Source organism: Festucalex cinctus, chromosome 7 (assembly GCF_051991245.1).
Source record: "Festucalex cinctus isolate MCC-2025b chromosome 7, RoL_Fcin_1.0, whole genome shotgun sequence".
NCBI lineage: Eukaryota > Metazoa > Chordata > Actinopteri > Syngnathiformes > Syngnathidae > Festucalex > Festucalex cinctus.
The window spans coordinates 14,051,769-14,073,288 of NC_135417.1; the positions used below are offsets into that span (position 1 = coordinate 14,051,769).

Here is a 21,520-nt window from a genome sequence, read left to right on the forward strand (position 1 = left end):
GTACTTAATGCGTGTCTGCTCTCTAATGGAGCTAAGAAATTAAACTAATGGAATGTTTGTCATTCTAATGGACTCATGCCGTTGCATCCAGATATTAGTCAGTGTCCAAATGAGGTCACAGACAGAATTTATCCCGACATCTGTCATCATCATCATTCTTGATCAAGACCCTCATCCTTAGTCAGGTCTTCAAAGATCACACAGACACACAGAATGTTCACAAACTGGAAATATTTTTTTTCTGCATTAAATACATATAAGTGAGGATATGTTCCAGACCTACCCACAATAGGTGAAAATCTACACGTGTACTAGACAGATGGGTGACATTAAATTGTCAAAATTTTGTCATAGAATGCGGGTGGAACATGCCAGAAGATTGATGACTTGCTGTAAAAGCCCTAAACAATTCACTAAGACAATTCAGCCACAATTTTGGAAAAGTAGCAACTAGCAACATGAAATTTGGTAGACATGTCAATCATGAGTAGACCTAAATAAAAAATAAAAAAACAAAGTCTTATAAAGCCATGCCTGAAAATACACAATAAGATGGTTCAAAGTGACCATTTTAGGCTTATCTTGGCCATTTTCAGGGGGTCTTTCAAAACTAAAGTCATTGTAGAGAGATTTTATCCGATTGTTACCAACTTTAAACAATGTGTACCAGACAGATGGGTGACTTAAAACTGTAAAACTTTGGAGTTTTTGTTATGGTTTGTGGGCGGGACCAGGACAGAAGATTGATCACTGATGCATCAACCTAACCTGGCAATAGCAATGTAATATCCATCTGGTACCTCTCCACAGTAATTTCGTCAGGAAAAGGCGGGACATTCTGTATAATAATTCGATCTGATTGGACGATGCGACATTCTACACTTTTGTTTTAACCAATCACGGCCATGGGTAAAAATTTTGCCTTCGTTCTTGTCGAAGGGGGTAAAAGCAAGAAATGCATGAAGCTCCTCTTTCTGTTCAACTTTCAACAAGGAAACGGTAAGTAATTCTGCCAGAACAGAATTAATTGCACCGTCCATTCGTCCATGTTGGGTTTGTTTGGTAGCTCCGGCGTCGCCGCTGGCTTCCTGGTTTCGTCACAGTTGCATATCCCGCCCCCAAGCACAATGTCGCTCTGTGATTGGTCCAAACTACCAGCGGTTCGCGAACGACGGTTATCAGAGGGAGCGGTACAAGATGTATTCTCCGGAGTTTGTGAACTCACAAATACCGCCAGAATTCATCTTGCGAGAGCAAGGTTAACATCAACCGTAATTTTGCAAAATTCTTTCTTGAAGCCATTTTTATTTAGCAAAATGAAATTTGGTGGGCATTTTTGGTATTTTGGTCATATTTGAGAGATTTTTTTTTTTTTTTTTTTTAAATGATTGCTACCAAATGTGAACCATATAGCCTACTACACAGACATGTGACATTAAGTTTAGTAAATTGTGAGTTTTTGTTTATGCAGAAGAAGATTGATGAGTCACTGTATATCTGTAAACTCGGATAAGAAATTACGAATGCCATTGGGACTAAATACGATCACTCCTGTTAGTTCGGGGTCTAGTCATAGGAGTAGCACCCTGAAAGGTTGTTTGTTTTTTTTGTACACAATGATGTGGTGTACGTTTTTTTGATGTGGAAAGAGCTACAAGCACAAATGACTCCCAGCGTAGCAATATTTCTAAGTGCGCGCGCCTTCTCCTCTTGTAACACCAATATTGTTTGTAGCAGCATCCCATAATAACATCCCCACAGTGCACGCTGTTCTCGAGAGAAGTCTGGCAAAGTGCAGCTATGAATACATTGAAGGAATAAAAGTGGTTTCATTCTAATGGAGTCGAGCATCTGAGATCAAACTTAATGAAGTGTTGATTAAATATGTTCACTAGAAATTCTTTTTTATCAGTTTGTTTGGGATCAACTCATGTTGCGCCATGTTGTGGTTTACTTCAAGAACGCTGACGTTTTCCCCCCCTTGTGTCATCTGGCGACGGACGGAGATAAGCTTCCCTCTCAGGCTCGTTCACATGATTGTTCCCACAGAAAGTAGCTTCAAGTGCCGCTTTTTGCAGCTTCGTGTAGTCCTTACGTAACGACTGGCGCACACGTTGGCCACGTTATCTGTAATGTGCGACCAATGGCATGAACACAAAAGGGAAACTGCAACAAATCAACCCATGGGGAAAATGTGCTTTACATGCATGAATTATGGACAACTTGTGCATGTTTCCAACCACGACACCGACTGCGCTGAGCCATTTGAGCATTTATTTGAATTCTTTGAGATCCAGTTAATGTTCATGTACAAGTTTGTGCTTTCAATGCAGTGCGATAGTAGAACTAATGTGTCTTGCACACTGGTAGGAGAACTTTCACGTACTACTTGGAAAAGTACAGGTTTTAAGGCAAGGCAAGGCAAGGCAAGTTTATTTGTATAGCACATTTCATACACAAGGCAACTCAATGTGCTTTACACGAGGAAAGACAACACATAAGCATCAAGAAACAGTAGTTAACATTCAGAGGAAGAAAAATAAATGAAAATAGGTTACAAACTAACAATCTTAAAACATTATTCAACAAACTTTAAAAAATTTAACATAAGGAAGTTTAAAATGATAATGATAAAAATAAAAATAAAAATAAAAATAATAATTAAAAAAACACTTAATTAAAGCTGTTTAAAAGTCCCTAATCAAAGGTATAAGAAAAAAGCAAAGTTTTTAACCTGGATTTGAAAGCATTTACACTCGGGGCTGACTTCACTTCTGTTGGTAGCCTATTCCATCTGTGTACAGCATAATAGCTAAATGCAGCTTCACCATGTTTGCTTCGAACTCTGGGTTCCACTAGTTGGCCCAAGTCTGTCGATCTCAGAGCCCTGCTGGGTTTGTACTCAATCAGCATTTCTTGGATATATTCAGGACCCAAACCATTTAGTGATTTATAGACGAGTAGCAGAACTTTAAAATCGATTCTACAGCTGACAGGGAGCCAGTGTAAATCCTTAAGTACTGGAGTAATATGTTCTGATCTTTTTGTTTTGGTCAGAACTCGAGCTGCAGCGTTCTGAATGAGCTGCAATTGTCTCATGTTCTTTTGAGAGAGTCCAGTCAGAAGACCGTTACAGTAATCTAGTCTGCTGGAGATAAAAGCATGGATAAGCTTCTCTTGGTCTGCTTGAAGCATGCAGTCCTTCAGTCTGGATATGTTTTTCAGCTGGTAAAAGGCTGTTTTAGTGATGAATTTAATATGATTGCTGAAGGTCAGATCTGAGTCTATTAGTACCCCAAGATTTCGAACTTGGTCTTTAGTTTCTAAAGACAGTGACTCAAGCTGTTTTTTAACAGCAATCCTCTTTTCTTTATTGCCGAAAACAATGAGCTCCGTTTTGTTTTCGTTCAGCTGAAGGAAATTTTGGTTCATCCAGTTGTTAACTTGCTCTAGAGAATGACACAATGCGTTAATAGAACTGCTGTCATTTGGGGACATTGATAAATACAGTTGTGTGTCATCTGCATAACTATGATAGTCAACATCGGTGTTCTGAAGCATTTGACCCAATGGTAACATATACAGACTGAACAACAGGGGTCCAAGGACTGACCCTTGAGGGACCCCACATGTCATGGCCTTTCGATCAGATTCAAAATTTCCAATGGTCACAAAGTAACTCCTTTCCTCCAAATAGGACCTGAACCATTTAAGGACTGTTCCATTTAACCCCACCCAAGTTTCCAGCCTGTCTAACAGTATATTATGATCAATCGTGTCAAATGCTGCACTGAGGTCCAACAAGACGAGCACTGATACCTTCCCTGCATCAGTGCTCAATCTTATATCATTCAGTACTTTAATCAGAGCTGTTTCTGTACTGTGATGAGGTCGGAAACCTGACTGGAATTTATCCAAAAGTCCGTTTAAGCTCAAAAAATTGCTGAGTTGATTAAAAACCACTTTTTCAACTATTTTAGTTACGAAGGGAAGGTTTGCGATTGGTCTATAATTTGCTAGCAGGGAGACATCCAGTGTTCTCTTTTTTAGAATGGGCTTTTAGGCAGGCGAAATTACGACTGCGTATTTTGGAGGGGGTAATAGTCCGAGGAAATTTACGGGGGGGAAACATCGCAATTTTGCCACTTTATAATGTTGCAAATTTGCGAGTTTATTACTCGGAAATTTGTGAGTTTTATTTTTTTTCTCAGAATAAAGAAAAAAAAAATACAAAAAATATTTAGATGTGACCCTAATACACCGCCGTACAAAATTGTATACAAGTTAACTAGTACATTTTTTTATGTATTTATTTCACCAGTGGTACTTGTAGCACACAGTTGTCAACTAGTACACAGTTTTGCCTCACGAGTGCCATGTTACAGCCTAAGCTAATAACCAAATAAGTTGTATACCAAAATTTACTTGTACAGGCTTGGGTCATGAGCCTCAATCCAAATTGCTGCAAATCCACAAATGTTGATTTTTATTTATTTTTTATTTTTTTGTGATATATTTAATTTTCAACATATCTCTATGAATAAAAAATGAATGTTAAAGACATTGCACTTGAAGTGTGTATGTACCAAAATGAACAGAGGAACTGATGTGCGTTGTTTGTTTGGCCTTGGTGGACGTCTTTGTACTCAGTAGTTATTGTTTTAACATCTTGCATACATAATCACACTCACTGCAAATGCAATTCAGGGACAAAATAAAAAAAAAAAAAAAAAAAAAAAAAAAAGAATCACGGGCTTTGTTTTTGAGGAACAATGTTTTTATGGTGCAGCAGAGTGGGATTAACATTAAATATATATAATCTAAAATATAATTTACATTTTATCTTTTGAATAATTACATGGATGAATGAGTCGATGGATGAATTCCTAATTAAGCTTTACACGGATAATGCATATTAATATACTTACTTACATGTCTTATTCATATTTTCAACTATCCATCTATCGGATGGATGGATGGATGGATGGATATTTTGATGAGTTGATGTATGTCTGTTAATATCAAGAAAACAAAAATTATGGTATTTAGAAATCAGAAGAAAACAATAGGTTACAGACAGTATAAATCTGTAATTACGTTTTTAAAATGAAATTCCTTTGAGTTGTGATAGATCGATTACATCAAAGGTCAAATTTAATAGCATTACTGTACTAGTCTAGACATCTATTAAATTAAAATGCCTTACATATAGTCTTTGTCCATTTTTTGCTATTTTGTAGAGTTGTGGAGATTTATTCACAAAACAAATTTGGGGCACTACAAAAATGAGCAAAGATATTATCAATAATAGTGATTATTATGCTCACGCTAACCCACTTTTTCTTAACTCCAAGGTTATGATATTCAAAGACTTATGCTTTTCTAAAATAAGGCAAATAATGTTCAAAGCAAAATCAAACTCACTTCTTTACTCCAGACAAAGGTTCTTTTCAATTTGGAAGTCTCAATAGGCTTTAACAGGTCCGGATTACTGTACAAAAAGCTGTACAAGAAATCTAAAGGTTGCTTGAGTTAAATTTTGAAACAATGCAAAAATAAATGTAAAAAAAACACACAAAAAAAACAAACCTGAGATAAATTTTTGTTTCCAAAAAACTTGCTTGCAAAGCTGTTTTTGAAGATGTACATACTGTATGAACATTTTTTTCTGTTTTTTTTTTTTTCCTGGAATCTGGTAGCTTAATTAGATATGTTTATTAAAAAGCTGGCAAATGAGAATTTTGCTTCTGCCCTTGCCTATTTTATCACGACTGAGTAGTATATGTTCTTTGTTAAGGTGTTTGTATTGTGAAATCGTGTTATTGAATGTTGACTGAATTTTAAAAAAATCAAACAAATTCATTGTGATTTAAGGCAATTTAATATAATGTAGTATAATGTCATCATGCAATTTAAAGGAACATATCACACCATTTAACAATTTAATGGCAATATAACATAATGTGATATGATGTTATGTAATTTAATTTAAAGTAATTTAATGTAACGGCATGTCTTATACAGCAAGGTAATCAACAAAAAAAGACTAATAATTGGATGTTTTGCTTTGTTTTTAAATAAACAATTACATCTGTTAGCTTGTTGGCTTGGGCTTCACGAGCTTTCCTGGAATTTAGCAACATTTCTGCTTGACAGGTACGTTTATCACCATTTTTGTAATTGATTGTACATTCCAAGAATATAAAACTGAAAACCAATGCAATTTGTGTTACAGTAACCCTCTATCAGAATATGTCATACTACCAATGTAGTAATAGCTAAACAATGGTCTGTTGACAGTGGTGAAGATAGATTACGTAGCTAGCTGGACCATGTTCTTTGTTCACAACTATGTACTAGTAGTAAAATGAGGCAATATATAAACTCCACATGAAAACTTACTATATATCATTAATTTAATGCAATAGGCTGTTTGGAGAATTAATGAATAATGTCATGACGTTTCATGTTGTTTAATATAAAGTAATGTAATGCCATTTAATTTAAGGAGGCATAACCGACATTTTAAACCGGTAGACAAAAACAAACTCTATCACATGACCCAGTTAGTTAGTTCAGGTGATATGTCTGAATTTAAATCAGGCATTCGTTGCGCTCTGATTGGCTGGCGTCAGTCGAAAAAGGCCGACACAGTCAGACATTTAACATCTGGACGAGAAGTGAGCGGCGCTAATAAGAGGGAGGGAGCGAAACTCACTAGACCAATCAGAAAGGTGAGCTTTATTCCTTTTGCTTGCCTGTGATTGGCCCTATCACCTGCCACTCCAGTCAGGGGGCGTGTTCTCAGCTACTGCCAATGCTTGTGGTCTTGTCTCAAGTCGAGTTCGCTGGAGTCTGGTCAGAGCGCGAGGACACTTTATGGGATACGGAAGCACGCGTGGAGGACAACCTCACCGAAAGAATAACAACAAGCGCATATCGGTTGAACGTAACGTCACGGTTTCGAACTGCTAACGAGTGAGGAGCTAGCGAACAGTTGGCTATTTTGTCCGTGTGTTTGTCACCAGCCTCCCGTGAGCTACGCGACAGTCAAGGAAGAGAAAGGTAAGACGGACACTTTTTTCCCCCTCTCGTGTTCGCTTTATTTCCAGCTCTAGCTACATTGTTTCGTCTGTGTTTTTATCTTTTTTTTACGGGGAGTGGGTAGGGGGTGTTGTCTCCGTTCTTCTAAGCCTGGTGGCGTCCACATCCGCGCAACGCAACTTTGCGCACCGAGTGTGACGCTAATGAAAAGCATCTGACTCCAAAATGTGTCCACTCAGCACTGTGGTTGCACATCTTAATGAGCAATCGCGTGTTTTTTCCTCCCCTTTCTGAATGTTTTCGCGTATAGAGCTCCCTTGGACCTGCGAGGTCCAAGCGGCTCGATGAGCTCATTGTTCTCACAAGCATTGTTCTGCTGCTGCACAAAAAAAGAGCAACGCGAGCTTCCAGTTGTGCAAGGGATGGAGATGCTTGGAGCAGGTCACCCTGTCAGTGCGCGTGCTCGACAAGTGACTGTTGCCTCTGTGGCTGGCGTTCAAGTTGTCACCTCATCCTTGGGAGAATTCGTTTGACCTGGCTTCGCCGTCTGCTGCTGCTGCAGTGACAACACGGCGATGATGGCGAGCTCGGGTTCCGCTCCGAGGGTCCAGTTTGTTTGCTTGAGTGGAGACGACTTCCATTTGGCTTTCATCCATTCACCAATCCATCAAGTTGGTCTTTTTGGATTGTGGGGACCCAGTGGCGGGCCGTGGATTCGGCACCTGGGCCTTCAGTGGGGGTTTAATCACCTGATTTAATCCATCTTTTAAGAACACCACTATCACGTCACAGTTTCAGAATATAACACGCAAAACACAGCACGCAACTATGCTTCGTACGTCATCTGGAGCAGTTCACATTATTGATCTAATAATGTGACAATAACATAACATTTCATTAAAATAAATCTGTAACGACTTTTGCTCTGACCAACCAATCAGAGGACGGACAAAGACTGACATCCTCGAGGGCTTGCAATCTCGTTTTATAAGGACAAATTTGAAATTGGATTGTTGGAGAAATGTAACTCAGTGAACCCCCACATATTCAAGCAAATTCACATTTTCAAATGTTAATTTTTTTAACCTTCCTCCAATATCTGCTGAAAAACTTGTGCTCAGGCCAAGGAATATGTATACTTTACTGTGAGCCGCTGGATTCTTAATCCCTGTGTGTAATTTTAGTTTCCATTTCCATCTGGTATTGTTGTTTATTTTAGGGGGGAGCATCTAGTGTTTTGGCTTAGCGACGGCAGATGATGTTGTTGATGATGATAATGATGATGATGGTGAGCTCAGATTTCGCTCTCAGCGTCCAGTTTGTTCGCTTGACTGGAAGCAACTTCTGTGTGCAGTCAGCATTCATTCAGCAGTCCATGAAGTCGTTTTTGGCTTCTAAGATTTTGCTCACATGACTCTCAGTATTTGTAAATATTTTAACTCATTCACTCCTATCCATTTTCACTGAAGCAACCACCTTCCCTCCCAGCTGTTTTACTGGATTTTGACTGATTTTGCAAGCCCCCCAGAATATTCTGTTCTATTGCTATAAAACATGGAACCTACCAAGAGAAAGAATAGTCTCTTCTCTCATCAGGAAAAAACCCCAAGTATATTTGTATCTATTTCTGTCTTGCAGCAATTAGCATTAGAATATAGCTATGTTTAATCATTATTCACAAATCTGTTGAAAACACTGGCAAAAAGAGCTTGTTGCAACATGGCCCTGGCTGATCTCTTATACTCTACTGCCACCTGCTGGCCGTGTTTTGTAATAACTATCATTGCTTTAAGTGACCTATTCATGTTAGAAGCTGTTTCAAAGCCTTCTGTATGCTCCAGCATAACACAAAAAAAAAAAAAACATTAAAAAAAACAAAAAACGTAGAAATGTGTTTTTGGAAGTGAAGGACAAAAGGACAAAGTATTAAAACATATTTATACGTTTTTGGGTTTCAATGAGTTAAAATATCTTTTCGGACAACACGAAAACCGTTACAATTTCCTGTATCCTCAAAACAACTCAAGAGCCATTTCTGTCTAAACAGCAAGCAACAAAAGTACACCCCTAAATGAAAATTTGCCATTTTACCTCTCTGGTGTCATGTGAGAATCCTTGCAAGGATTCCGGTATGACCCGGGTGCAGGTGTGTGAAATTTGGTGTTATCACACTCATACTGGAAGTTCAATATGGCACTCCTCCATGTTGACGTCATGTGACTTCCCCTGCTTATGATTGGTCGCCATCCCAGTTGGTGCACTTAATGGAGCATTAATGCCTGTGTGTCATTTTAGTTCCCATTTCCATCCCTGATGTTGGGTTTTTCGTTTTGGTGGGGGGGTCCTCTGCTGCAGATGGCACCTCTTTAACAGCCCTCGGGGTAATGGTGGTTGAAATTAGGCTGCTAAGCAGGGAGGACGACGAGGCAGAGGGGGGCTGGCCGGGGAGGCCCTTGGGGAACATGGAGTCGGATGAAGTGCCATGCAGGTGGGTGTGCGCGGCTCAAACATGGAAGCATTTCAAGCTCGGTAAAACGGGAAGTTGTGGAGTGGCTTTTAAAGACGCAAGGAAAGAAGGTGGCGGATAGAAGTTATTCCGCTAGCAGCCCGCCGTCGCCCACAGCAACCAGGCGGCCAATCATAGCACTTAGGATGTCTATCACAAGTGCCTGTGATGATTTAATTATCTTTTCATGTCTCAATGTCAGCTAGCTTAATGCTAACAATGTGAAATGCTATAGACAGGCTAGCAGAAGTTAGCAAAGATGTTACAGTCAATTCTAAAAGTTCAAACAACTGCGAAATTAGAGCCTGTTGTTCCTATCACCGGCGAGGTGGTCGCCAGCATCCATCTTGGATTTTAACTGCCGTCGCGCTTCCACAAACATGGCAGCAGTAGCAGCTTCCCCTCATCCGACCGCTGTTAGGGCCCACTCGGGGTTCAGTCCGAGGCCCGAATAGGAGATGGCGGTCGGCTCTAGACCACAAGGCTGGCTGAGTGTCAGGCGTCGGAGAGTCCGGTCTAGAGGGGCTCACTTTCAGTGGCGGAGAAGCTTTAACCCCTTGTTGGCATGCTGGCCTGGCACATGACGTTGGGGCCAGACAACTAATCGATTTTATTGATGAATTTGAGTTTGTCGCTTCTTACACTATCAACTTGGCGGTGAGCAGAGTGGAATAGTCAATGTTGACAAATTAGCGACTTTTCCAACCCTTCTCGTGGCTATTTTTCAACTTCAGTTCCTGATCACCTTTTCAGTTCTATATGAGTAAAGAGCGTAAGATCTGTAGGGGCTACAGCATTACTCTTACGTGTGCACGTAAAGCTCGGCGACTCATTTTATAATCCACAGTGGTTGAATCGAGGATACTGGACTCATCGTGTTGACCGTTAATCCAAAAGGCTTCCTCAAATCTTACATTTTTGATGTAGTCTCCTGCTTATATCTCTGGTGGGTCAGTCTCAATAGAGTTGCTAGGTGTGTCTGGTGTCTGAGCAGTTTGCTTAGCAACCAGTCGTTCACCTGTGATGGTCAAATGGCTCATTAGTAGCCCGTTTGGCCACACTTTCTATAGAATGAGGCCATGGCCACCTAGAAATGAGTTTAAATGCATCTGTAAAGGATTTTTTTTGTTTTTTTGTTTTTTTTTAAAATTATTATTATTGTTATTATTTTTACTTTGTGTCCATATGAAACCAGCAGTTTGTGAGCCTGAATATGATTAATTTTGAAAACAGGTTGCAGAGTGTATAAATCTGAAAATGATGTCCTTGTGTTTCCTTGTTTACAACCCATACGCATCTTCCCTGAGAGGATGACGCAGCATTCCCAGTTCTCACGTAACCGTGTGCTGACACCACTAGCAATTATTGAAGATGGAGGACAGTATATTGGACATGTTTTTAAATCCACAGCAGCAGGACTTCCAGTCGATAACAATCCCCTGCTGTTTTGCCAATTTGGAGTTATTGGTAACCCCAAGCCGAAATTTTAATTTGTCGTCAGTCAAGACAATTGTCTTCTTTTTTGCATCCTACACCCATTGATGTATGTTTAAATTTTTGTTGCACACATTTTTGGCAACAATTTCATGTTAAAGGGATAATTGAGTCATTGAACCATTTTCAACAGTAAGAAAATAATATTGTCTATACAGTAGTTAATGTGGTAACTTCATTACAAAAACACATTTTTCCACTTGCTGTTGACTGAAGATGACATCACGTGTGCTGAGGAAGTAGGTAACGACAAATCATGGCTCAGTTTGCTGACCAAACCCAGAAAACAGGTGAGCCATGATGATTGGTTCACAGCAAGTTAATTTTTTTAAGGTATTAATTGTACATAGAAAAATATATCAAATTAATTCTGGACAAAATATTAACTTTTTTTTTCTGGTGAAAATTGTTCAATGAGTCAAGTATCCCTTTAATGGGAAACTTTAAAGAAAAAAAAAAGGCTCCTTTTTCTGTGTGGACACGTCTGTAAATTTAAAACTAAAGAGCTATTTTCCCTAGATGTTTTATGTTGATATGTTAAGGATTTTGTTTACATTCATGTTTTGACAAAAAGAGCACAAAAATAATTTGTTTCCATTATTCCATGGAAGTTGAGGCACGTTACAGGCAAGACATGTTTCAAAACATGTTTGGTAACAGGAAACAAAAAGGGGTTGGGGTGGATCTGATTTTATTTTAAGTAGAAATGGGTGATGCCAGGAATCTTTGTCGGTGCTGATACCAGCCTTATTTAAAGGTCTCGCAACAATGGCCGTTACCAGTATTGGCCACCCTCTTCTGGCCATTTAATGATTAGGAACTAGAAATTTAGAAGAATAGAAAATTGCAATTAATTTTAAGGAAAAATTCTATATTCTGATACATATCTTTCTTTAAAATTATCTGTTAGTGTTTTTTTGGGGGTTAATTTTATGTCCTAGTGGTTTTCGTATTTGGTATCGGTACTACTGATTACTCGTGTGGTGTCGAACATGCCTAATTTAAGGCCATATCGCCCAAACCTATTTGACATCTTTGTTAGTGCGATGTGAAGAGCCGTGGTCAGGATTAGCAAAGGGGTAACCACGGAAACCACCCAAGCCACCGCAGACTCGCCATGACGACATCTGTCAGAACTGCATTGAGTGCAGTGGACCTCGTGTGCTACCTTGATACCTCGTGCTACCCATGATTGTTTGATGACTAAGTCTACCCACAATGCACCTCGGCCGCGTTTATTTAAAACCTGGACAAGAGCACGTCAACATATCCGTTCGCTCACTCGCGCTCCTCTCGGGCGATTAACGGAGACGCGGCGTGGAAAAACGAAAGCCAGCGTGTGAGGAAATAGCCAGCGGCATACTCGCTTTTGCTTATTGATTTGCTTTGTTGCGCCACATCAAGTTTTCAAGCTCACACGGCTTTGATCATATGCGAAACGTGGGGAAAAAACAGCTCAAGAAAAATCAAGATAAAGGTTTTGATGGTTTGATTTCTGATGTTGCGGTTTTTCGCGTGGCTTGCATGATGCCGGACATTCGCGGAAATATTCTTCAGCTTTGAGGACACTTTTCCCGTTTTTCAGTTTCTTTGATGTGCTCTCGTGAGCTACTCTGTTTGTCTCATTTCATGAGATGGAGAAGCATTGTGCATATTTTCCCTCAAAGCTTTGATCAAATTACGGATTGTATGACCACCACCTGTTGTGATAAGTTGTTGTACCTAATGAAATGTCCGTCCTGCGCGAGCTTTGTTAACGCGACTTATGCCAGTAAATATGGAAGATGAGAAGAGCATTTAACCCTCATTTCAAGTAGAAATCGATACTGGTTGAGCTGTCAATGATACCTTTGAGATCGATTTTCAAATTCAAACATCGATAATGTTTTATACTTTTAGTCATTTGAGGCAGACCGAGTACAAACTGAGTACAAACAACAGTTGTTTTGCAAAAGTTGCATGCAGCATTCTTCCTTATTTAAACATTGTAATACCTTCTTACACTATGTTAAATAACTAAATACACAGGTTACATGTGTTTAAATGAGATAACGTGTCAACATTTTCCATCACGTTGATATTTAGTGCTTGATTAAATGTCAAATCATAAAAGGACCTTGTATGATGTCGTCTTGTTACAGCTTAGTTGACATCAAATGTCACAAAATGGTGGCCGCAGAAATTGATGTCCTCCAAAGGTCACTGTGACCAGAAGAAGACGTCTTTGGATTGAATAGTTTGATTTGGTTGATTGTTTGACGGACGGCGCGCTTTGAGCGTGTCAGGGGGGTCTCGGAGCGAGTCTCCGTCATGAATTTGTGTGAAAAGCCAGTCGGAAAAGAAAGTTTGAGCTTTTGAGAGAAGCCGTTGATGAAGACAAAAGCAGTCGTCACATCTCTGCGAAAGCAATTAGCATAACAGCGTGAAGGGGAGGAGTCACCGTGCCGTCTCACAAAATGAAGCTTTTTATGGCCCGCAGATGTGAAACCAAGCAAGAAATTAAAAGTCCAAAATGACTTTTCTCTTCTCTGCGCCCCAACCCCCCCCCACACACACACACCTCCGAGCCCCGCCAGCGCCTCCTTCGTCACGTATTTAATGTAATTTTTCATAGAGAGACACCTTAACAAGCTTTTCACCTTTGACCTTGACAGTCGTTCATCTTCTTGTTGCACATTAAAGTAGATGTTATGCTTTGTTTTCACAATTCTAAACCGTTCTCAGGTGTCTTAATATGTTATTTGTATGCTTTCAAAAATATTCCGCGAAGATCAACAGTTATAGACATATTTGCAGCATATTTCTTGCTCTGGTTAAATTGGTTCATTTTAGGGGCGGTCCAATGGTGAGTCCAGCTTTCTATTAGATTGACAAGCAGAGGAATGGATCTCGCTGGCTTCTACGAGTGGAACTAGAACGGAGCGGGGAAAACAAGAGAGTCCTTTACAGAGGCGCATAGATGATTTAAAAACAAGATTAAATGAAATATAGGACTTTCACTATCAAATATTTTTAGAATTTATTATCCTGTCGATTATTCCATCAAATAATCAGATACGATTTTATTTTGCATTAAAGTGTTTCCCCTGTTACCGTTTATTTAACCAGTTTTTGTTGTTGATTTGGTATCATTTAATGATTAAAACAACAATGAAGCAATATCACAACAACAGTGATTGATGTTGTACTCACCGACTGTTTTGAAACTGTTTCAGTTAACGGTTTGGTCATGGTTTTCCAAAATAAAAGCAGGGGTTTACAGTTCTCAATTTCATTAAACACAAAAAATGATCAGCTTGCTTTCATGAAAGACATAAATTAGAGAATAATAATTGCGGAGAGGCTGAAATCTGAGGTTTTTGACAAATTAAATTTAAGTTAATGTCTCTAAACATTTACTCAATTATTACAAAAGTTGATTAATGTGCTAATCAATTAGCTGTCAATCGATAAATTTTTACACCAGCTTTAGAAAAACAGGACAAATGAAAAAAGATCAAACTGTGAGAAACACTAGTAGAGGTACACAGGCTCCCTCTTGTAGTATGTGAAAGAATCTCTGAAGTAAATACATATACAATTCACATTTATGACATGAAATCCAATCCAACATATTAGAATTACGTTTGTTTAACCCAGCAGTTTAAACGATCTTACCTTCACTATACATTACAATACTTTTGCCTTTTAATCTTTGAGAACCATTTGTTTTGAAAATTCCAAGTACTTCTTTTTGTCTTGCTTTTAAGTGTTGTTAGTACCTAAACTGCAACATGTCACGTGTTACAGCAGCTTCAATATTTAGGAATAAAACTTGTACCACTTTTTTGATGAACACTAAGTTCCGTAATACGTTATGTCACTATTTGGAGAGCTATATATTTTTTCGCGGTGGTACTTGGTGTGTTTTAGAATATGCGGCACATCCTTGTGCAAAGTCACCGCTGGCTAATTTAACAGTATCCCACCCACGCACACGTTAAAAGCCTGCACTCATAGCATTTCATCACCAAACCGCCGAATTGCACTTGAATGTAGCGTTGTGGCTCATGAGATCGATGAACATGAAAATCATACACCCGCCAGCACACACCCCAACCTACGTCAACAACAGTGAAGATTGTTGTAACAGCTTTATCACAAGCTAACGTGAATTGGTAACACTGCAGCTCTGCATCGCGTCAAAGTGGTTCTTTGCTCTGGAAATCTGCCCAGCCCAGCTGCCTAACCATCACTTGCTGAGAAACTCGGTGTGGAGTTGCTTATTATGATAATAAGACAAATTGTGACATTACAATTAGTCAAAATTGAGACGGCTCGCTCATATGCACATTTTCACAACAAATTAGATAACCAAAGATTTACATGCTTATTTGTATAGAAGACATTAAGTCAATTTTATAGTATGTCCCCTCCTGAGATGAGGATCCCTGTATAAGCGTGGAAGGTGTTGAGAGCGCGTGCGTGTTGTGTAATACTTCATTTTTTATTGCCGTTAATTCTTTCACGCTCTCCATATGTGCGCAATATTTGCCTTGGAAGTCAGCGCGCACCTCCTCAGAACTCCGGGCCGCTTTCCATACGTCTCGGTCTATTTTTAAACGGATATTTGAAGGGAGTGCGGGAGGGACGGGGTGTTATGGGGGGAGGACGGTGGTAAGGGGGGGGGGGGGGGGGGGCTCACTCGGTGTGACATGAATTCCAAGCGGGCAGACGTCCAACCAGGCAAAAACAACCCACACATCTCTCCAACCTCAACAAGTCCGCCAAAAGTGTCAAATTAACACTAATAACACAGACTTTTATTTCATACTTTTATGCTGTAGATGAGTTCCAGGATCTTACTCCATATTTGTATTCTGAAGTCATTCCAGATTACTTTCTGAAATCTTTTTACATCGTTTTCAGTCTTATTCCATAGTTTCCTTCCAGAGTTTTAGTCTATACTTGTATAGTCTGAGTCCATTGTTTTCTTTCAGCTCTACTCTGCAGTTTTTTCCATGATCTTATTTCCATAGTCTTATTGCAGCGTTTTATTCCATGCCTATATTCCATAGTCTAATGGTCATATTCCATCATTTTATTCCAGCTGTATTCCTCAATTATTAATATTATCATAAGTGAGCAGCTAATCCATATTATTGGTGTCGGCCAATCTCACTCATGGATGATCAGTATCAGAATCAAAATGCATAAAAACCTGATTGGAACACCCCTAGATTTATTCCATGTTTGATTGTTTGATTTCAGTTTTATTCCATAGTTTATGACATATTGTAGTATATCCATTGATTCATTCCATTGTCCGAGTCCATCATTTTATTGCAGATTTAGATAAAGAATGTTTACTGTAATGTTTGCCAAGCAGAAGTCATATGACTGTCCTTGCTAACAATCAAAAGTAAAAGCAGATAATGAAAATTAGTTTCCAGGGATTGTTGGGAATAATTGAATCAGGTTTATGTTGCTGTGTGGCATCTTGAATATTGTAGTTAAAATGCAATATGAGTCCTGGATGAGCCGCTCATAATTCCCACATAAGCCCCCAATGAGCCCAAGTTAGGCCGCAAAAAGCATTTGCCATGAGAACATAAAATGACACTGTCCAGATTATAATAGAAGTAAAGTGACTTGTCCGACGTGTTCTGTAGGCAAGACTTGTTTCCATCAATTGGGTGCAGCACTTTGGTACGGTACACATTTTATTGCGTTTCCATTTTGAAGACTTTCTAGATAGCCGCACAAAAGCTGTCACACTCTCCGTTACCAATTTGTTGGCCGCAATGGGACATCTTTCTCTTTCAAACAAAATTAACACATTAAAGCTATAATAGAAGATGAATAAATTATCGATTTGAAAACTGGCAGGTTGACTTGACATTTTCGCTTTTTTGTATAAATGGCACGGACACCAGAGGGAAGAAGCTGGGAAGAGGAAGTAGTGTAACAGGTTTTTAGTTTTAGGGTTTTTTGTTTTTTTTTGGACGATGGGGAATTATGACGGAATGAGGATTTGTTAATGAGGTGGTGTTGGTAAAGAAACGGCCACATTTGTCCCACTTAGTTCTTGAATGCAGCCCACCCAGCACTGACAATAAACAAGTGTCAATCTGTTTATTATTATATCGCAATAATTTGGATTATTTGTGACAGGGATGGGCAATTAGTTATAATTGAATTGTGATTTTGGCTTCTCATTATCATTAAAGCATTATATTTGTAATCGAAGAAAAATGATGGTGCAGAACCAGCCATCAGCGCCGCCAAGTCATAAAAATAAATATAGTATATGCAGTACACATAATTGTATATCACAATGATGCTTAACCATATGTACAATTTGATACGTACTTAATGTAGGAAATAGTAAAGAACAGGTAAAAATCTTCGCAAGCACACGAACCACTCGCTGTGTCCCATTCACTTGAACTGCCTTGTGGTGCTTGATCACAAAAGTTTACCACCCTGTTTTCAAGCCGATTATTGTCACTGCACTCTGAGTTATTATTCATGAACATGAATGAATTTCAAGTTATCTTGCTGCTATGATAGGAAGTCGTGGCATTCACTCACCATAGGTCACAAAGGCATCACCAACCCAGACCAGGTTTGACCTAATCAGAACTGAACTGATCCGCTTGGTGGAAACTAGTGTTGTTCCGATACCGTTTTTTGGCTCCCGATACCGATATCCAGCTTTGCAGTATTGGCCGATACCGATACCATACCGATACTTAAGGTTTTTTTTCCTCAACATGAAAAAGCTGTCCTGCCATTGGTTTAGAGCATTCAAGGGCCAATAGGATATCTTAGATCGGCATGCAGTGAACATCTCAACTCAACTCAACTCAACTTAATTATGAAGCGCTTTAAGAACAGGCGTTGCTGTATACAAAGTGCTGTACATAAACATCAGTTTTGCAGTAAACAAGAACAAAGCAAACATTTTGAAGTGTGAATACAGTTTTGTTTTGTTTTTTTGTTTGTTTTTTAAAGTAAATACATTATACATCAGTGAACAAATAAGAAGTAGTGAATAAAGAGATAAATAAGTAGACTAAACATCAAACTCATCCACACCACAAAACACCAAGAACAAGTCTCATGTCACATATCAGTGAATGTCGTGCATGAGCAAGACACAAGATGCTGCATCCAAAATCCTATATTAGCGTTGGAATTAATGGTATCGGCATGTTACTTGTGAGTAGTCACCGATACCGATACCACTGTTTTAATGCAGTATCGCACCTCTGCCGATACCAGCATCGGTATCGGAACAACACTAGTGGAAACTCACCTTAGTTGTTGGTTTGTCCCATGACTGCATCATGTAAATGTTGTTTTCCCAGTCCGGGAACAAGCTTCATTCTCTTGACGAGACAATCAGAGTTTTGTCATTGACACGCAGAACACGTTGCTTGGGCGTCTTTTGCTTTAATTAAAGTCAATTTAATCTGTGTGACTCATCTGTAGCTCTTTTCCAATCACACGTTTGCACACATCAAATGTTTGCTGTCAACACTGGAATCACATCATCTTCTTGTGATTGAACGTCTATTGATTATTTGGATGACCTGTATGCCTCACAATTACATTTATTTAGGCTTTCTTCATAATACCTTAACGTTGTTGTTGTCTGCAGTTCCCACCACTGAATGCAATCATAAAGCGATAACAACACTGTCCCATTTCTTTGTCTAATCAGCACTTGATTGCCTACAATCTGATATAAAAGAGTACATCATTGTTTTTGATAATTGTGTTTGCTTTGTTGCTGCTAGATGAATTTGATGTTATGAATCATGTCTACACACACTGATAAGAGCCTAATTCAACCCTTCCCATGAAAGACAGCAAAAAGCCTAATTGTCGGATGTCTCCAAAGATTAGGACTGAATGATTTTGGAAAATAATATAATTGTATTTTTTTTTCTCATCAACATTGCAATCGTGATTTAATATGCAGTTATTTTTTTCAAGGAACTCTTCTCATGTATTTTTAACAAACACTAGCAATAACTTGATCTGTGTTACAATAAAAAAATAGATTTATTATACAAAAATATTTTGATCTATTACGTTAGACTTGTGCTAAAATGAAAGAAAATGAACCATAAAGTTGACCGAAATCAATCAGTTCCCCCCCTCCCCAAAATTGCAGTCTTTGCGATTTGAAAATGGCATTCTACAACATTGCAGTGTCAATTATTTTTTCAGCCCTTCTAAAGATGCTTCTGAGTGATTATTCTGTGGTGTGGGCTATGTCAAGAGTCGAGTCGTTTTTCCCTCTCGATATGGTGGGAAAGCAATGTTAAACATGTTCAATCTTTTGGATGGAAAATCTCGTGAACCATTGTGATGTGAAATGAACCGATAACCGATCAGGTTATGCAGTATGCGAGGAGGAATAAGCGGCTGAGATGTATTTTTTCTCCCAATCACAATTCACCAGGCTCGTTTCTTGTTGTACACAAAACGACATGGAAGTGATTTTGCTTGTGTTGTTTTTTAGCAGAAAAAGTCGCTAGACATTTTTTAAATAGTTAAAAGAGGTGTTAGAAAAGTCTCAGCGTTAGCAAAGTTGACTCTGCTTTTGTAAACTGGTTCCTATCTGTTTGCTGCCATGTTGTTAGTGCAACCCCTGCATGTCAGCGGGGACACACTTTGAACTAGAGCCGCGAAAAAAAAAAATGCCAGAAGAAATAAACTAGAACTAATTGATTAATTGTCTGCAATTAGCATTAATTGAAATGTTAAACAAGCCTAGATTAATTTCTATATATTCTTTTGTAATGTCTTTGATAGTTCAAAGTTAATGACTTGTGTTATACTGTCTGACTGATTGCATTGAGTGTGTTTGTGATTGGAAGATAGCTACTGTTTGATTAAATCTGAATGGTAGAGAACGGTCCATGTTTAGGGTAGATAATGGAGTGTGACTAACTACTATATAAAAGTTATGCTTACGGATGCATTCTTCGAACAACCACTGTATAAGCTGCTTTTACTGTATGGTTGCTGTTTCTTCTTGCAAGTATATTAAATGATCTTTAAGCTTACTTAGGTCTCCTATATATTCTATAAGTTAATATAATTCTTAACGGTGGACCAGGCTTCACTCTTGCCGTCAAATTATTCCAATTCAGGACCCAGATGTTCAATCAGGCCCCTCGTTATCAGTTTTGACGTCATCGGCCATGATGAATCCTGACCGACTTGAACCAGCTCGCCCTGATCACGTTGACTCATCGTGTAGTGTTTAATAATAGGCTTCTCTAATTGTAAATGGTTGTCTCATTGAAATGGCGGAAACGATAGTCCACTTGCCGACCCATCCGAGCTGCTCTTTTAATCAAATGACATGAGCGAGGAGGCACAGGTCGCTCGTTCACCAGCGAGATCTTTTTAATTAGACCGTGTTCTCTTAATGAACCGAGTGTCCGAGTCCATTTGTCTCCCCGCCTGCGGGGGCAGCGACGGGCGACCGAGTGATGTGCTAGCCTCTTTGTCTCCACTTCTTTCTTCATGATATCTTTTTTTTTTTTTTTTTTTTTTTTGTTACTTTGCGCTGTATCTCCTCCTAGCTGGCATTAGCATGATAATGCTCTCTGGAAAGTGTCGACGAGCCGCCCGCGCTTATTACGGCCCCGAATGCACCATCAGTTAAACTAACAGCCTGAATTCCGACATTCATCTCGGCTATCATGGAGTGGCCGTCAACGGCACCGGGGAAGCTCTGGGCCAAATGACGGCTCGCGTCTTGTAATTACGCTATGCTAATTCTGCCCCCCACCCCCCTCCGCTCCTCCTCTTACACTTTCCGCGGCGGGAACAAGGTTTCCCGACGCCTCTCGTGTCACAGCCGACTGAAGGGGAAATGAATAAATGGGTTAGCGGAGCGTTGCTGTAAGGGAGGGAGGGAGGAAGGATGGAGGGAGACTGTTGTCAGGAGGGCGAGGTTCAGCTGGAGAGACTTCCTGCGAGGTGGCGACGGATCGGGGCCACCTGGAAACCTTCGAACTGAAGACTTTGTTATTGTGTGAGGCACAAAAGGATGGCTGTTAGCTTAGGTAGACTCCTGATGGTGAGAGTCAGGAATGTGCAAAGTTTGTTTGGACGTTCACTGGACATTGCCAAGAGATCACATGGTCAGTTGGCTTCATGCCATAAAGCCCTTTCCGCCGTGTTTTATGAGCCAACGTTTGCTCGAATTCCTCTGCCTGGCGTTCTTGGGATGTGGGAGGAAGGAACGTGAGCAAAAAGACAATAAACAAGAATTGTTTTGGACGAGAGACATCGCTGAAGACTTGGGAAATTGATTAAAAATATAATACTTCTGTGGTTTACAATGGGAGTTGAGGTCTTACGGCAATGATGTCATCGATTGTATGAGACGTCAGAAAGGTTCTAGGACTGGTGTCATGAAAGAGATTTCAGTTCCGTACTACTAGATTTTCTGGAGTGGCCCGCCAT

The 21,520-nt window shown here is 39.4% G+C and overlaps 1 protein-coding gene across 2 annotated transcripts in view; it reads left to right on the forward strand.

Moving 5' to 3' along the window:
* The first annotated feature begins 6,814 nt into the window (after positions 1-6,814).
* sema6cb (semaphorin 6Cb) overlaps positions 6,815-21,520 on the forward strand; it is a 95,732-nt gene continuing 81,026 nt past the window's right edge. For both annotated transcript variants that reach the window (XM_077528341.1, XM_077528342.1), the window contains exon 1: positions 6,815-7,065. The gene's annotated coding sequence lies outside the window, so the exon portion shown is untranslated. The remainder of the gene's footprint in view (positions 7,066-21,520) is intronic.